Source organism: Toxotes jaculatrix, chromosome 23 (genome assembly GCF_017976425.1).
Source record: "Toxotes jaculatrix isolate fToxJac2 chromosome 23, fToxJac2.pri, whole genome shotgun sequence".
Taxonomy (NCBI): Eukaryota; Metazoa; Chordata; class Actinopteri; family Toxotidae; genus Toxotes; species Toxotes jaculatrix.
In genome coordinates, this window is record NC_054416.1 from 3350696 (window position 1) to 3369201 (window position 18506).

General features: G+C 42.0%; 1 protein-coding gene and 1 long non-coding RNA gene across 2 annotated transcripts in view; one reads left to right on the plus strand and one right to left on the minus strand.

The window, feature by feature from the left end:
* LOC121176791 (astrocytic phosphoprotein PEA-15) overlaps positions 1–6894 on the minus strand; it is a 37674-nt gene extending 30780 nt beyond the window's left edge. The window contains exon 1 of the mRNA XM_041030872.1: positions 6480–6894. The gene's annotated coding sequence lies outside the window, so the exon portion shown is untranslated. The remainder of the gene's footprint in view (positions 1–6479) is intronic.
* A 1745-nt stretch (positions 6895–8639) lies between these two features.
* On the plus strand, positions 8640–16946 carry LOC121177436. The gene is made up of 3 exons (XR_005893252.1): positions 8640–8691; positions 10858–10936; positions 16882–16946. It is a non-coding gene; the product is annotated as an uncharacterized LOC121177436 (long non-coding RNA).
* The last annotated feature ends 1560 nt before the right edge of the window (positions 16947–18506 follow it).

Here is an 18506-nt window from a genome sequence, read left to right on the forward strand (position 1 = left end):
ACTGCGCCACAGGCTGAGTCCTCGTCTGTCGCATGACAAGGACAAAAGCTGGCCAAAAAGTTAGCCGTGTGTCACCCACGCACACAAACACACACACACACACACACAGGGTTATTACAGTTTAGTTTTTGTTTTGTTTAGAGTTTAATTTAAGGTCTTGATCTTGAGTTATGTCTAATGATGAAATATGATGAAAATATGTCTAATGATGACAGTTCAGTTTATTTCCTATAAATACATGTATTTACTGTGTAAGTGTATGTATAAATACACGTAATTCTGAAAATGTCAAACTCTGCCTAATCTGAAACATCGGTGTTGGTTGTTGAACAGCAACTTTCAAGAGATCAAACACACATTTCCACTAATGTACACACCGACAGAGAAGCGTTAAAAAAACAGGGACTTTTTCACAGTCAATTTGATGATTAAAGCTGATGTGAGAGCGCGAGACAGGCAGACAGAAACAGAGTCAACATTCGAGGTGACCTTTGACAGAATATCCTGTAACACCTGAAAGGCGTACACACACACACACACACACACACACAGCAGAACTGTATTTTCACCTCCCTCCCCTCCTGTTTCAATCGAATCAACTCTTATCAAATCCAATCAGACCCACTGAGGCGTTTCATTTGGAGTCGAGCAGCAGAATAGATTATGCACACAGACGAAGGGGAGTGTGTGTGTGTGTGTGCACATGTAAAACAGAGAGAGAGTTGTGTGCATATCCATGTGTTTGTGCATGAGTGTGCTTCAGTCCATCTGCACTGTTGCTATTTGTGTGACTCTGCCAGTCTGTGCAGGCTTAGGTGTACTGCATGTGTGTGTGTGTGTGTGTAAATAATTTCATCCATGATTCTGGCCACTGAGAAACACAGACAGATTGGGCTTATGAAACACTTCCACAGCTGTGTTAAGGAAAGAAACGCTCTTTAACACACTCCGTCCATCCATAAAATCAACAAAAATCCCTCCAGCGTTGCACATAACCACGCTAAAGTCGCACCTTTTTACCTCCTCCCTACCTTGCTGATACGTTTGCTGCTCCACCCCAATGGAGGAAATTTGAAAACTCTGCAGCGAACTGTATTTGTGTGTGGATGCAATTACAGCACAGAGCAGTGCAGATGATACAGATAAACATCATCAAAAGTGGAAGCAAGAACTAAAAAGTCTCTTTTTGCTGGTGTAGGCGTCACTTGTAGCACAGCAACCGACCGACCACGCAACCAAGCAGTCGCTGGAGGGATTACATTTGTGGTGTTGTTTTTGTTTTTGTGTGTGTGTGTGTGTGTGTCCATGTGGCTGCAGCCTGAGAGGGAAAAGCTTAACCTCTGTGGCACTGGGGAATTTAAAATAAATCATCGCACATGCTTCAGATATACAAACACTGTAACAAGGTAAATCTCTTCTTCAGCTTAAAAGCCTGATAAATTGTGACTAGCTGCAGTAACATATACATGTTTTTTTTTTAATGCTAAACAGCAACATAATCATCTTGCCAAATACATTAACCTGCAAATGAAACAGTACATATTCATATACTGCAGGCTTGTGGGTGGATACGGAAAACAAAACACACCACATAGGATAATCTGCAATGTATCTAAAAGATATGAAATCAGGGCAAGGAAAGAAAATCTGATTATAACCAGTGATGTAACTGGAAATATGGACTTCCCCTTTAAGGCGTCACTTCCTATTTGTCCAGGAGCAGAACCTCCAGTATAACACAGTCAACAGTGTTTTGTTATAGACATTTTTAAAAACAGTGGAGGCGGAAAACTTGGCTCTGGGTGCTGGTTTCAGTCTTGGCCCAGTCCTACTCAGTCCTGTTTGCAGTTTCACCTCCTGTGACCCCTACCGACTTAGACTAAGGTTTCCTGTGCCGCTCCACCTGATATGCAGTTGTGAGTATTAGGGCCTGAATCAGAAGTTTCCAAGCCAGCTGTCTGGTCTGGTTTGGTAAGCTTATTAGCATTTAACATATCCAGAAAGCATGTGGCAACATTAGCATTAATTTGGAGTCTTGTTTCTGGCCACATGATGAACCTACTCCTGAGAGAAATATCTGGTTTAGCTGTGAAATATTCCACGATTTTCAGCAGCTAGTCACTAGCTATGGCAGTCTGCCGTTTTATGCTGGGAAAGTGGTGTTTTGTGAGTTTTTTGTGTTTTTTCACTAAAAACTGCTGCCCGCTATGTCTGGAAACAGATGAAAGTTAAAAGTAATGCTGTAAAACTGTTCAGAGATGAGGGAAAGGAATTTCTTGATATGATTTTTACTCCTCCTGACGTCCATGTAACCTCAAGTTCTTTTGCTCAGTGCATGTCTCAAGCTTGTATTTATTTACTTTAAGAAACACTTTCCTGTTGAGTTAGAGCATCTGCCCCAACACTTTAATCTGTAAATGGATACCTAGAACAGAACTGAGAACTGAGTGGGCGGCAGCAGAGGACAATGTAAGCGAGCAGCCGTGGCGCAGATTACAGGCGGTGATGTAACACAGCGTAATAACACTGACCCTCTGTAACTCGTAGCTTCCGGAGAGCCCAGCGCACACATGGTGAAAGTAAACAAACGCACAGCAGGGGGAGAGATGGGAAACAAAAGGCAGGGATAGTCTGACAGTGACATATCTGTTCCCTCTGTGGACCAGGAGGCATGTCAGAGGATCCCCTGCTGCAGGAAGCGGTCCTTTCAGGGTGATGGCTCTGCTGCTCTGCTGAAAAACTTGGGTTGTTTTTCAAGATACTTCCCTACTTTGAGACACACAGTTTTGTGTTGATTTTCAGCATGGTGTGATCTTAATTACCCAGTGTGCTCTGTTGACATGCATTGTTGTCAGATCGGGCTGATACTGGGCTTTATTAAACATCGGTTGTCGGCCTGTCAGTGTCGTCCACAACCGATGCGATGAAGGTTAGCCTGGGTTTCAGTGATAATATAAAGGCTTTTCCAGAGGCTTTTCTACGCTGCCAACAGTGCAGTTGTTATGCCATTAAAATTATATTAAAAAAAAAAAAAACAGAACATTAGTAACTTCAGTGACTCAATTTTAGTCACTCAGCAGAGAGAGCTACATGTGGGTGTAAAAATCGAACCTGTTTGGTTCAAAGTGGACTGTGTAATTAAAAAAAAAAAAACATACAAAAACAAAATCCAAGGCTCTCTGCATAGAAAAGGTTTGAAAAGCTTTCAGTCCATTCCACTGGCAGTGGCTGGAAGCTTTGTGATGCCCCCAGACGAGGGCCAATGCCAAATGCATTGGGCCATTCAATGTGATTTAGGCACATACAAGCTAATGGAATAAACTCATAAAACTTTTTTCTATGCCTTAGATTTTGTGCATTTTTCTTTTTACACAATGCTAGCATTCAAAAACAACTCAAAAGTTCTTAAAGGCAACTAGCGGATAAACTGCCACTGAATTTGGTACAGCTCTGCATGCTGCAGTGCAGGTGCTTCATTATTCTTGCTTTATTGATTGCACATGTAGGCCTGAAAATACGATGTTTTCATCATGCTTTAGACTTGCTTCATTCAATTCGTGAATCATCCCCACGCTTGAAGCTGTTTACTGGCCACATCGCCCAGCCCTACTTTTACAAGATGAAGTTAGCAAGCTAAAAACTACATTCTGTCATTTGTCATTCCAGTCTGATTCCAGATGAAACCAAAAGGGAGGAGAGAGGAAACAGAGCCGATGTTGGTGAGTCTACTTTTGTCTGAGCAAGGTTTTGATTCCTCATTTCCTGTGGTTGCAGAAGTGACCATACTCAACACCAGATTTTCATTTTGGCTAAACTGGAGTGAATTTATGGGTTTCACTTTGTGGTTAAGAGATGGTCTTCTTTGCACTAAAAATATCAATTTGGTTGTCAGGCAGAAAACAGTAGCTACCATCAGTTTTTTATGGTTATGGTGAGTCCATTTTATTCTATTCTTTTCTCCTCTATTGTCTGTTGTGGAGGCATGTGTGATACCAAACAGCTTGCTGATGAGGGAGTTGTGAAAGTTGGCTTTTATGTCTCAAGTCCATGCAAAAAAAAAAAAACCTGACATTTTTCATTTGCTTTGATTGTTTCAAGTTCCACCAGTTTAACACTGATCTTTCTGAAAACTGTGTTTGACTTGGAGCCTGCAAACAGTCAACCACAAACATTCCCCTGGCGGCGGCGGGGGGACAACCGACACCACCGATACACACAGAGAGGAAGTGAACCCGAAAGAGGAAGCACATTTCTGCTGCGTTGCCCAGTTGTTTTTTTCTCTGTCCGAGAAGACAGATCGATATGTACAGAAGAGGAGAGGAGACCGGCTCCCGAAAAGCTGAGTCAAGGCACACACACACACACACCCTTTATTTTAACCTAAAGCCTAATCTTTTATTGTCCTTAACCATGTCTTAACCCTCAAACAGCAATTTTAAGAAAGTCAAAATGTCCCCACATGGATCACAGAGATGCTGTTGCTAGCACAAAGGCTTTAAACTTGACTAGAATTTACTAGACTTTCCGAAACACAACAACGTCTTCCATTAAATAAAGCTGACTCTTCTCCATTGTGCTGGGGCTGTTAAACAGCTCGTAAAAAATGCTCAGTGCAGAGGAAAAATATGACTGGAATGCAGCCTCATAGGAAATGGACTGACAGCTGTCATGCTGTACAAGAGTCACACACTCTCAAGTGTTTGTGTACAGTATGTGGATGTATGTATAGCATGTGTGTGTGTGTGTCACACGGGGTCAGGATGCAAGAGAACGCTGCTGATTAAAATCATACATGGCAGACAAACTAAAGTTGGAGCTGATAAACAAGTTAAACTGTTCGTGTCATTTTTTTAATGCAAAAATTCTTAAACTTTCTCTTGTTACAGTTTCTCGGTTGTGAGGACTCGCTGCTTTCTTTGTCTTCGGTGAAAGCAAACTGAATATGCTTGGGTTTGGACTGTTGTTAAGACCAAACAAACAATGAGACGACGTTAAAAACTGGGCTCTGGGAAACTGTGATGGACATTTTTCACTATTTTCTGACACTTTGTGGATCGAATGAGAAAGCAACCAGCAGATTGACTCTGAAAATCACTTAGTTGCAGTCCTGTTTAAAATAAGACTAAAGCACAGACTTCTGCACTGCTATTTAAAGCATATAAAAATAATCTCAATGAATCATGTTTACCACTGCTGTTCTGGTTATTGTGTAAATACAGATTCCTAAGAATTTACTCTTATTTTTTATTTTAAACAAACAAAAAAATGGTTCAAGGATATTAGGTGAAATGAGCCAGCTACCGGTGAAGCAGAGGTGATCTCGTCACCCCCGCCCCTCCTAGAACACATATACACACAAAGTGTTGGCCTGGCCAGACACATCCATTCATAAAAGACCCACCCCTTCCTCATCCGTTCCCGCACACTCATATACACACAAACACACACAGCCATCCGGGACGGTCACAGGTGGTCGCCAGTGCTTTATCACTGCCTCTATCCTGTGACTGAATTGCTGTGTGTTTATAGGTAGAATATTCCAGATAACCTGGTCTGAAAGAACTGCAGATATGACCTGATAAAAACATCACACAAAACCCAGGAAACCAAACCCCCACAGGCTAATATTATATAATACAGTAACTTATTATAATTCAGTAGGAGGAGATATAACAATAAAACTACATGTCTCTGTAAGAGTATTATGGGAATTATTGCCTGGGAAGTAATGAAAAGGACATTGGATACATTCAATGCCCACAGCAACACTAAGGCCAATCCAATTAGTTTAATCAATGCTGTGTTAAATGCCCTCTTGAGAATGGGAAATTCACCAACTTGCCACTTAACTGTCAAGTTCATGACTGAGTTGTGTCAGGCCAACAAAACACTGCACATCTCACGTGGCTTGTTACTTCACAGCACATTTTACAGATATAGAAATATAATAATAATAACAATAATAACAATAATAATTATAATGAATAAAAAGCCCATACTTCTTTTTTATCTTAAAATTTGTATTCTGATCAGATCCTTTGTTCATAACCTCTGTCCCAAATGTCTACTTGCACGAATTTCATCCAGATATTATGCTTCACGCCCTCATAGCCTGTGCAAACTTACAAAATTACCGATAAGGGCAATGAAGCTCCATATTTTTTTTTTTGCACAGACTTTTCCCTCGTCTGTGCAACTGACCTATTTGATGCCAAAACAAGCCGGAAAACTAAATTTCACAGTCAACGCTGCGAAGCAGGCGAACGTCTCACACACAGCCGTAACGGTATGCGAGGGGAGACATGATCCGTAATCATGAATGGAGGAGTCTGACTGACTCCCAGCACGAAACAATTAATGAACTACATTTTTGTCTTAAAGAAATACCCCGCGAAGAAAGAAGGTCACATGTGACAAATGCAGAAAAAGACTAGAAAAAAAAAAGAGAGAGAGAGAGAATTAGACAGAGATGTACTCACCCCGGGCGCAGCAAAATGAGTCAGCTACAGACTGGGGGAGAGATGCGGGAGTCTGCGGGAAGATAATCTCCTCTGGATCTCACAGAAAACAGCTCTGTGGGAATTTAATTTCGGCCTAAGAGAGGACAGGCGCGCTGCAGGGGGGGCTGGGGGTGGGGGGGAGAAAAAGTCCACTCCGTCAGTCTCGGTGGGTCCCGTTCACTTTTCAGGTCGTTCACTGATGGGTCTGAGCCTGTGTCATCAGCGTGGGAGACGCGGCCGTGAACGGGGACACGGGTGAGATGAAGTGTCAGTCAGTGTTTGGGCGCAATAAAACGGTAATGGCGTGGTTCCTCTCGGTCTGTCTGCCTCGCTGTCCGCTGCTCTGTAACCGGCTGCTGAAACGTGGAAACGCCTTTTCCTCCCTCCCTCTCTCCCTCTCTCCCCCACCTCTCTCTCTCTCTCTCGGTCACGGTTAAGAGCGCTGTCTGATTCGTCCAGAGATCGTCTATTGAGAACAATAGCTCCCTCTCTCAGTGAATAACTGAACGGGTGAATGCAAATCTGGACAAATCCTGATTCAAATCCACAGAACTTTATTGTTACTGGTGCAAAAAAGGGTCCACATGTATAAATGAATTTTCTAAACCTGATACCAAAGACACCTGAGGACAGTCAGATGCAGCCACATGTCATTTTCCTGAGCCTGGTTTGTCAACTGGACACAGTTCCAACAGGTTTTGGTAATTTGATTAACTGCCTGCCTGTGTAGGACTGAAAAGTTTCTGACATTGGCAACACATCAAAAAAGACACTATCCACTGGGCCCCAGTTCCACTCTAAGTGCATGTGCCATATACTATATACTAATTATTATCATACAGTATAGTCAGTAACATCTCAGAGCATATCCCATCATGCATTGGAAGGAAGAGGGGCATCCTAAACAGGTTGTCAGTGCATCTCAGAAGGTGAAACACACCTGTAATCACGCACAGTCCACATGAAATACATGTGTGTGGTGCTGTGGGAGAACCTCCAAACCGAACACTAACACATTTTATGCAAGGCTCCAGACAGATTTTATTATTATTATTATTTTTAAAATCCACAGCTATTTTTTCTGCCCTCAGAAAAACAGAGTGAAATCAGAGTGAGAGCTCTCTCTGTCCTCCACCTCTGATTCCTCTGGTTCTCACACACTTGCACACACACATTTTTCAAAGCTGATGTCACTGTGCTATCCGGTCTGCAAATCCCTCCTCCTGTTTCTTTTTCTCCATCACAACACGATCCAAAACACCAACCCCCACCCCCCGCCTCCCACCCCCACCCCCAAACCCTGACTCCATTCTTTTAAATGTGACAGTCAGCCAACGGGAGCCGGGCCACTGGGTGTTGATCCCTCAAATGAAGTTAAATCATCCATCACTTTCTCTTCTCTGGCCTCCAGACAGAGAAGTTGCCCTGTAGTACAATTAAAACAGATACAAGTGGGAGAAACAGGATTGTACTCATTCAGAAATAAAGTCTGAGATCCTCCATGTTTGCAGTTTTCATGTCCGAGATGCTGAACCTAGTTTTATGAGATTTTACCCAAGAGACTTGATGTGAGGAACTTTTTTTTTTTTTTACTGTCAGTCATGATCATCTGCAAACCTATGCAGAGAATGGTGTTGTGTGTACCAACTTTCAGCGTATCAAACAAACCGACTTGGTGATTACACTCGTTTCGGGAGGCGGATTCCAGACCATCAAAACAAAAATGAAACAACCACATGAATGTCTCCAAATGACTCCCAGATGGACTCACACTAACCATTAGAGGCACAAGAGGATTTAATTCATTGTGAATGAAACCTTCTAATAACATCTTGGAGCAGCATGCTGTGATTTAAGAAAAGTTGCCTCTCAGTGGGACATGGGGAAGTTGAGAAAGATTCGGCTTCAGATTCAGAAAAAAAAAAAAAAAACAGATTTACTGAAGCTACTGTCGGCCCGTGTTTTTGCTATGAATGAGTGCTGAATCTTGGTGTTCCATTTTTGATGCACAATTCTTCAAAAATGCTCATGTGTGGGTGTGAAGTGCACAGCTGCTTTACCTCTTCTGAAGTGTAACTTAAACCCTGGACATCCACAGGTGTTGAGGACCAAAGGGGGCCACAACCAGGAAGCCAGTGAAAGAAGTGGATCTGCTGGCAGCCAGGGCTTCTAATGGTTTCACATACCTCAGGTGCGTGTGCAGATGTCTGTGTTTTCCCTTCATTGGTAAGTAGACTGTACAGCTTTAGTGAGGTGAATCAACAAGACAAGTGAATAAAATTCTAAAAAATTCTATATTAGTATTGAATGACTCAGTTGAAGTTTCCTTAATAAATGTTCCCTTTTCATTTTGTGGCAAGATCTGCAGGACTGCATGTTTTTAAAATGAGTCACTCTGGGCACTATTTTGTGGTTGGAAATTTCCAAAATTTTGTTGTGCGTCTCATGACCTTCAGTCTTTCAAACACAGTTGTGATTTGGCTGTTGGTCTGTGGCTCATGATGAGGCGGATCTTCAAATCTTTGGATGTGAATTAGACTTTTGTTGGAAGCTGTTTGACCCTGAGGCGAGGATGAAGTCCCCCTTTTTAAACACAAATAGATCTGGCACAAACACATGCATACACAAGGGCACGCACACGCAACAGTACACAACACTGCTTTTAAGAACATTCCTATTACCAGATTTCAGGATGCGTATGAACTTTAGGACCCCAACTCAAATAACATGACAGGGGAGCTAAGGTGGGTGTGTTTTGGAAATTAGAGAAAACTATGTTAGCAAGATCCATGGCCATAGCTGTAAATCATGCACAGCTGGGTTTATATTTTGCTCAAGGAGTTGATGACTGTTCTACCCGAGATACCTATGGTGTAGGTTCTGATTTATAGCTGGTCAGATTTCACCTGGTGATTTTACTGCTGCGTGTGCTAAATTTTGTTTTCACTGTCAACAATGCTCATCTCCATCAGTAACTTGCAGAAGTATCCAAGCTGATCAGTCGCACTTCCTGCAGTCTGTGGTATTTAGCCAGTGAAATATTGTGGTTGTTGCTGAAGACAGTGAATACGATGATCATTGCAGCTGTTAAAACAAGGTCTCCACACAGCTCAAATTTCCTCTACCTGCGACCAGCTAAATGAAATGGAGTCCTCTCACCGGCTGGTTTCACTGAAACAATGGGCATATTGTTGCTAATGTATGCAAATACGCACAGTCATTTGCATTGGAGCAACAGCAAATTCTCTGCGGATTCACAATGACACAGATACACAAGCATCCACATTTGCCTGTGTATGAACATCACAACTGGATGCGAATCCTTCTCTTTGTCTATTTATTGATTTAATGTGATAGATATCTGTCGTCTGAGAGTGTTTAGGGTTTAGCAGTAATTCAGAAAATTAAATCTGTTCATGCCAACATTTGCCATGAACCAAACCGAATGCACCGATTCCTATTTAAAAAGAAAAAACACACACAAAGCGGTAAACAACAACCTATTTTTCTATCTCATACTTCTTGTCAGATATTCAAATAGCTCTCAGTGGGTGATGTATGAGTCAGTTGATGATCTTTGGTTGTCTGGGAGGCCATACGTTGATTAGCATGCTGGGATTTATGGAAATGCTCTCAACATGACAGACAGACAACAGCTCACCAACTTGGTCTTGTCACTGAGAACAATACATGAACACAGTGTTTAAATCATTTTTTACGCCTGTAAAAGATATTAAAATACTTTCTGTCGTTCTGATTCTGCAGTTGCTTGCACAGCTGTTAAACTGTCTTAAAGTCAGGTATAAGCAAACATGTTACTGCCAACTTCAGTACATTTGTTCAGGCTTTCACAAAAAAAACTTTCCCAAAGAGTTTGAACTATAGAAACCAGTGAAGTGGAAAATGGGGCCCCTTGAAGTGCCACTGCAGTACAGAAGACACTGCCACAGCATGGAGCATTAATCCATTATCCGGTCTGTTGGAATTTCAGGACATACTCAGCTCCCAAAGGACCAAAATAAAAATCTGTTACTGCCCATTTGTGTACAAACGACCCCTTAACCCCTCAGTGATGGTGAGCTGGTCAGCACAAACTCATGCTGAGCTGCCCACAGGGAATTCTTTTAAACTCAAAATCCCCAAATTTCCAAACATAACAAATTTGTCATACTGGATCGTGGAGAAATTTTATAAAGTGATGCACAAGGAATGTTGGCAGCTGATGGTATGATACAGACAGTAAAACATGGAGTCTCAGGTTTGAAAGTTTACTTTCTTTAATTTGTATTTTTTTTTTTAAATCAATCAGTTGATGAAATAAGTTTTGTTTTTGTTTTTTGTTTTTACTTTCTCACAGCTTTTTGTCAGTTTTGGGCCTCCATAGTGAAGGGAAAATTGGAAACTGCATCTTAAGAGGTTCGCAAAATAAATCTCAGGTAAATAAATACAGCACAGAGACACTCTCTGTGCATTTGTACATTTGCGTGTGTGTGTGTGTGTTTGCATCCTGGGGATGTGAAAGGAAAACAGGATCCAGATGAAACACAAAGCCAGGCTCTCTCTCTCTTTCTCAAACACACACACACGCACGCACACACATAAATCTGTAAATCAGAGGTTAGGTTAAAACACACTTAATTACAAGAGCACATGTGTCTGTAGAGTATGTACAGTTTATGGGTATGTGAGTGTGTGTGTATGTTTGTGTGTCTGTGCCTGATTGTGCTCGTGTGTTTTCCCCAGAGCATACTAAAATAGGGAAGTTCTTGTTTCCCATCACAAGACCAGCCCGTTTATTGGAGGGGAGAAGAAAGACCTTCAGAGAGGAAGTTCTCCTAAACAAAACAACTCTGAGCTGCAGAGAGAGGAAGGAAGGAGGGAAGGAAGGAAGAGAGAGAGAGAGAGAGAGAGAGAGAGAGAGAGATGAAAAGAAGAAACCACAAATGGAAGACAGAGGGAGAGAGGAATAGAAAACTGGAAGGATGGAAGAATGACAGAAAGAGGATCAACAGAAAAAGCAAGAGAGAGAGGGACTGTTGTGTCACTCTGTGTGAATGTGCTTATTGAGAGGGATGAGTCAGTGGAAAGAGAAACAATGAAAATGCAGAGTCACTGCACCCCTTTCATTCAGATCTCCTGTTCTGCTGCACTTACTTTCTCTACCTCTGTTCTCTTCTGTTGGTTAAAGGCTTCTGCAGCTGAATGTTTCCCAGTTTGGATTTTCACTGCCACATTTTGACACGGCTCTGGTGTTTATTACTCTGAATTCTGAAAAAGTTGCAAGGAGTCATATTTTCCTATTTCTGCTCTGGTTTATGTGGATAAGTCAAAAAACAAAAAAGAACAAGCTCGAGGTATAACACCTACATGCGTCCTGTATTTGAAGGCATCACAGTGAACCACTTAATTAACTTGAGATAATGTGTAATAGTGATTCAAACTGAGGCTGTGTCTCCCATTGAGGACACTGGGGGTCACGTCCCAAGGACTTAACTGATGGAAATTTTCTCCCAGGATAATGATCAGTTATTGAATTGAACGATCAGTCACTCAATCTTGACCACACGGTCCCATCTCATGGTGCAAGTTTTTACAAAACTGATGCAGCAGAACTGTTAAAAATGGTGGAAATCCCCTTTAAGAAAACGTACAGCAGTAACCTAAAGTAGACCTGATGCGTCGGTAATGGGCTGAAACACGCAGCACCATCAGTTTGTTGCCCATATTTTCACTCAGTATACAGACGCATCTTTCCCCAAATCAGCTTCGTCTACTTCTTTGCCTTCCAGCTGGTGTCTTTTGTCATTTATCATTCTGCCATCTCGCCTGCCTGCAGTCATCACTCAATGCCTCTCTCTGCTTTTTTTTTTTCAAATCCTCCTTTATAGACACTTTTTTGCCTTTACACACTGAAATTTGGAAGGTGCTCACCTGTCTTTTCCTTACGATCTTTCTTCACCATCTTTCCTGTTCTCACCCCCCCCCTCCCACCCCTCACCCCTCTCTTTCCCGTCCCCTCTCTTCGTCCTTCCACATAATGATACTGACTGTGCAGCAGAAATTAAAGGCTGAGCTCTAATCACCAACAGCACTAAGTGCAGGCCAACAGCTCAGGGCATCAGACCCCATTATAAACACAGAGACAGTCAGCTCGGAGTGGTAATGACAAACCGCGCAAAGCTGCTAGATGATAACAGACAGACAACCCTGCCCTCACTTGTTAAACTATGACACCTTTCAACGCTTTCTGCTGTGTTCGCTTCTGTGATTAAATGATAATACTAAGAGCAGCACCACATTACTGTGAATATTATAAAAAATAATAGTCATCATTATGCCCTTTTAAATTGTTGCAATTACTGTTCACAATTACAGACAGCAGGTGTGAATTTGTTGCTTTCAGCGCGAGGCTTTAAATGTAAATGGATTTGCGCTCCACAGTCAAAGGATAATTTGTGTTTATAACATGAATTCTACACAACAAGGTCTATAACATGGTTTTTTATTGCTTTTAATTTTTTTTTAACCATTGGTGAAAATAACATTGTACTCCAACCAAGTCCTGCTGCCCTCCTCAGCTCTTCCTGGATCATTTGAAGTTGGCTTTCCTGTTCTGATGAAAAAAGTCTCCAACACAGCAGCAACACTTTAATATTTTGAGATAAAGATCGTGCCTTTTAAATGATGGTCATGAGTCAACATCCAGATCTCCGCAGGGGGACTTGAATCATCCGTGGCTTTGTTTGCCCTCTCCTGAAACACTGCAGCCTGGTCTAAATGTGTCCCCATGTTGCAGACAGTCGTGACTCCTCCGTGTTGTTCGCTAATTGCGTCCTGGTGACGTCGTCTGGTGCTGTGATGAGTAATGACTGAATAAAAGAAATGATTTTTACATGTTGGACCGTGTCACAAAACGGGTTCATCACACTTGACGTTACACTACGTGACACATATAAATTAACATGAAAATAAGGATCATTCTGGGGTTTCTTTTTCATCATCATCATCAGGCAAGTCATTGTACAGTCAGCTGGAGGTAAACGCCTGAAATCTTTTCCCGTCCTTCGTCTTTGAGTTCTTTCATTTTTGAGTTGCACTCCAGCTGTTAGATATTATGTCAAATACATCCCAAAAAATCTACAAATGCTTTTAGACAGCGAGACAGACAATTGAAGTCAGATTTGATGGATTCTCCCACTGTGCACATTCACATTACTTGTCGAAACACTTTTTGTTCTCCCTGAGTCATTTTCGTGTTTATTATTTTTTATGTCTCTGCTTCCACTGTTTCCCCTGCTGTCAGACACAGCTGCATTAGGCTAGGTCTGGGTTAGATGTCCATACAATGATAACTGGTCTCCATTACCAGCAGTTTCTTAATTATACCATCCCCACAAGGCCTGTAAGCCGGGGCACAATTACAATTTCCAATTATGGCCTAAAAGGGTTGTCACATTAGGTGTTGCTCAGAAACCTGCAGAGGTATTGATTACAGCTCATTAATCACAACACAAAAAGGCTGCTGTATTTTGTAGCTGTGTTAGAAAAAAGAGTGAAATGTTAGAGTTAGAGAAATGATGTGCATTCATTCAGCTTGTTCTCACAAAGGCTTGAAAGGAGCGGATGGATTTTTCAAGATGAGCCGCATGATTGTTTTCGGCGGGGTCAGCTGGTCTGCGTGTGGTTTGAGGGGATTTAGAGAAGGAAAAGAGTCTCGGTGTTGATTTGAGAGATCATGAGAAAGATTATTGATCCAGCCAAGCTGAGAGAAATTAAAGAATCTTGCAAAACCAAAGCCTTTTAGAAACATGCAGGGACACTGACTCCTGGTCAGGGTCTTGAGCACAGTGAAACCAACAAACACAAGAAAGAGGAACAGCAAAAGTAAATTTGCTCAAATATTTCACACGGTACAAACATTTAGAGGCACAAAGAACAGAAAACTGGTTTGGATTAGCAGTTACTGAGTCACTTGGTGCCTTTCCTCAGGTTGGAACTCATCCCAGCATGCACCTGGTGAAAGGTGGGAAAACAGTTAGGGTTTGTGTGTTACAGGGTGTTCAGACCAAAAACAGCTCCACATTTAGGAAATCGCAAGGTGCTGCTGGGTGCTACTGGTGTGAGATGAAGAAACACAGTGAGCAAAAGATCCGAGAATTTTAAAACACAGCACAGCCGTTTATAATGTTATGAGACAGGATTTTACAACTCAAGAAAGCTGTCAGTTTATATTTAAAGACAAAAATCGTGAGGCAAACAGCAAAATAATTTTTTTTTTCAGGTTTCAGACATTTGGACGAATAACTGATCCTGTCATGCAATTTAGAGCTTGAGGGAGCATCTGCTTCAGTCCCCTGATTACAGGTAACTTCACCTTAAACAGGTTAAACCCCTTAACGCTGCATCAGACATGTACATTTTCCCTCGCTGCCTCTTTCCACATGCCTGGTTCACAGCTTTACACAGCTCACACAGAAACAGGCTCGACACACACACACAAACACTTACTACAGCATGTATGCCCATCCTACACGCACCAACTGTTCGGTCTGAAGCTTGATCAGTCTGTCAGGTTTTCGGTTACTAAGCAACATCTCGTCCTCCAGTCATCAGCCAACTGTCAAAGACTCTCTTCATATTGACATTTCTTGACAGAGACTAAACGGCCTCCCAGCGCTGGCGTGAGCCTGCACATTAGGGTCAGAAATTAACTTCTACTCCGGGCACGGATGCAAATGGTCATGAAATGAGCAGTAAGTGTCCCTGATTAGGTGTGCACGTCTTTGCAGCTCAGTATGTTCACATTTTAGTGACTGACTTACCAAATATTCACGGTGAATACAAATCCCGTCCCCTGTGGGCCAGTGTGGGTGATGTGTGACTGGGGGATTTTCTCCAGTGTATTCTGGGTGAGAAACATAAAGTGGTAGAGAACCAAGTGCGCAGCCCGAAGCAGTTGGAAATGTTGGCAGCACAGAGCCAGCACTGAGCTTAAAGCACTGCGTCATCAAAAAACATACAAGCACACACTGAACATGATGTGTTGCAAATCCATAGCTCAGCTATTAGGTCAATTTCTATCTTTATTAAATTTTATTCTTTAGAGATTAGGGTATACACCCCTCTTTTAAAAGTAGACTCTATGGGAAAAATGTGTCAAAGATCTTGATATGGTTTATCCGACTGGTTTTAATGAATTACAGGAGACCCACAAAATGTGTTCGAATCAGTACTTTGTGATAAATTTCAGCAGAAAACTTTATAAAATTTTATCATCAGCCAGAAATTGCAGTAATAATTCAAAAACGTAATTTTTCTTTAAAAGTAAAAGGTGAAAATAAGATGAGTTCTAGAAAACAAAATAAAAGAAATCAGTTTGAAAATGAAATCAAAACTTAAAATAATAATAATAATAATAAAAAACCCATTTACTTTTACCCATTCATCCTGCTTTTTATCGTGTCCCTGAACTGTTTTTTTTACCTGCACTGATTCCAGCCTTGAGCATAGTTTGACACCACAGTGAAGTATTGAATCTTGCATAAAGTCAAGCTGCACTGCCCTTTTATTCACAGCTGAGTACCTTCCTGGAAGACAGGTGAAGTCTGACAGGCTTTCAAAGCGTCTCACCTGAACGACTGTGACTTTTGAACTGTGAGAAATTTGGCCCAGTCACAGCTGCTGCACACATCCTTCCCCCATTCTTGTAGAAATGTTTCGGCCTTAACTGCTAATAATGCAAAATTGTGTGTCAAGGATCTCGTATGTCTGTCTTTGCTGTTGTGTGTATGCTCGCGTGGCTGTGAGAGAGAAAACGCTTTTTCTGCCCTCTCTGGTTGCTTGGACACCAGTACTGAGAGGCTGGTACCAACCCACCACTTTACCATGAGGGATGTGTGTGTGTGTGTGTGTGTGTGGTTTTTTTATGTTTCTTTATGTATGTTATCTGTGCATCTGAATAACTGTGTTGTGCATGTTTGTTTTTACCTATATCTATCCTGTGATTTATTTTATTTTTTTTTACTTTTAGGCACATCAGTGTCTGAGCAGGAGAGAGTGCATAAGGACCGTGGGTGGGGGACAGAGGGATCGTGCACCAGGGCCAGACTGGTCTTAGTGGGAGGTGGCAGTGTGTGTGTGTGTGTGTGTGTGTGGGGTTGTGACTTGGGTCTGATTTAGCAGATTACTCAGATCTGACAAACCACTAGTCTGACAAATCTCAAATCTGCTCTGGTGCTGGGTTTTGTTGCAACAGGTTGTGTGTACAACAAGGCAAGTGTGTACGCGCTGTGTCACACTCTGATTGCCTGCTGGGCACTTTTGTTAATATGTAAGCAGCAGCCACCATGTTGAAGAGCATCTGTGTCATTTTATTTTTCAGCGGAGAGCAGAAATCATCTCCACCGATCTGTACACCCCTGCTACGGTACCTCGACTGACTCCTTCTGACGCGCTTAATGAAGATGCTTCACATTGACTGAGTATAATTGCCAGTGTCTTTCTCAGTTGTTAATCTCATTAAATACTGTTAAACACTTGATGTTTTGTTGAACTTTTTGCTCGTAGTTTGTGAGTTTTTTGTTTGTTTTTTATTAATTATATCATATGCACTTTTAGCTGCAGTGTTTCCGCTTGTGTCTCAAATCACCTCCAAAACGAAGTGGCTTTTCAGCTCATCATTTCCCATCAAATATTGTGTATCACAAGCAAACAGTTTTAAATCATACATGTTGCAGCAAGAAAACAAATGTCATGTGTGACAACTTTTACATATCTTGAAATTAAGGACCGATTTGAGATGTGAAACTGCTTTTGTCATTTCCCCCTTTGTTTTTAAATATTTGCATGTGTATGTGCGTTTTTGTTTTGTTCCTCAGATTCATGTGTGCTCATGTTACTGTACTCTGGTGAGTCTTGGAGCTTGGCCCCCTCATCTCCACCAAATGTAATTACCCTGCACTTATTATACACAATAATTACTGCCTAGTTATTAGTCACACAGGCACATTTTCCTGTTTTCTACTCCCTTATTTAATTTCACTCCCCATCTTCCTCATGTGTCGTTGCTCCTTCATTTCTTTGTCTTTTTGTGACTTTCCCCTCTCCATCCCTCGCTCTCTCTTCTAATTTTCTCTTTTCAGATTACACCTTGCCTTCCCGGCTCCTTCTCCCTGTGATAGAGCCTTTAGACCTCATTAGCGCCCCAGCTCGGGCATGTCACACTCTCACCCTCTGCCACAGCGGAGGAGGTGACGTACAACATGGAGGCCTTTTGTCGCCCCGCAGAGATGTGCTGCAGGTCGCCGATCTCAATCCAGAACCAATTCAGTCATTATTGTCAGGGGACAAAGAAATTGAAAGAAACTGAATTGGGGGGTGTGTAAAGCAATTTTGACTTGTCTGAAAGAGCAGAAACCCGCGTGCACCTCTTCATCCTCTGCAAGAACTTTTTCACTGAACAAAGATATGTCTGGATTAACTGGGACTGATGGATGGATTTTATTCGCTTTAATTTCCTTCAATTTCCTCCACTACATGAGAGATGTTTGCTGTAGCGTGTGTTGTGCTCTCTCATCCGACAAAGCGAGCTGATTGAGTCAACCTTCCAGTTGCCGTAGCAACAACCTCGGCACAAAGCGTGCGAGGATGCTTGTTATTACTCATCTTGCTTGAGTCGATTTGAAAAGGGGGTAAAGGAGGGATGAGAGGGAGAAGATGGACTTGTAATAATGCAAAAAAAAGTAATGAGGCTTAATCAGCACTACTGCCAGAGGAGGGAGCTGTTTACCTCAGAGGTGCAACAGTTGGGAGGTCCCTTGGGCACAGGCACACACTCATGCACAGATTTACACTCTGCCTGTATAGAGGACAATTAAATTAAAGAGACAGTCTCAGCTGTTGCTACAGGCCACAGATCTGTTCTAATATTTCAGGGGAAATGTTGGCTCTCAGTCTCGTTCTTTTAAACCTTATTCTCCCCGATGATAAATGTTGGAAGTGTGTAGC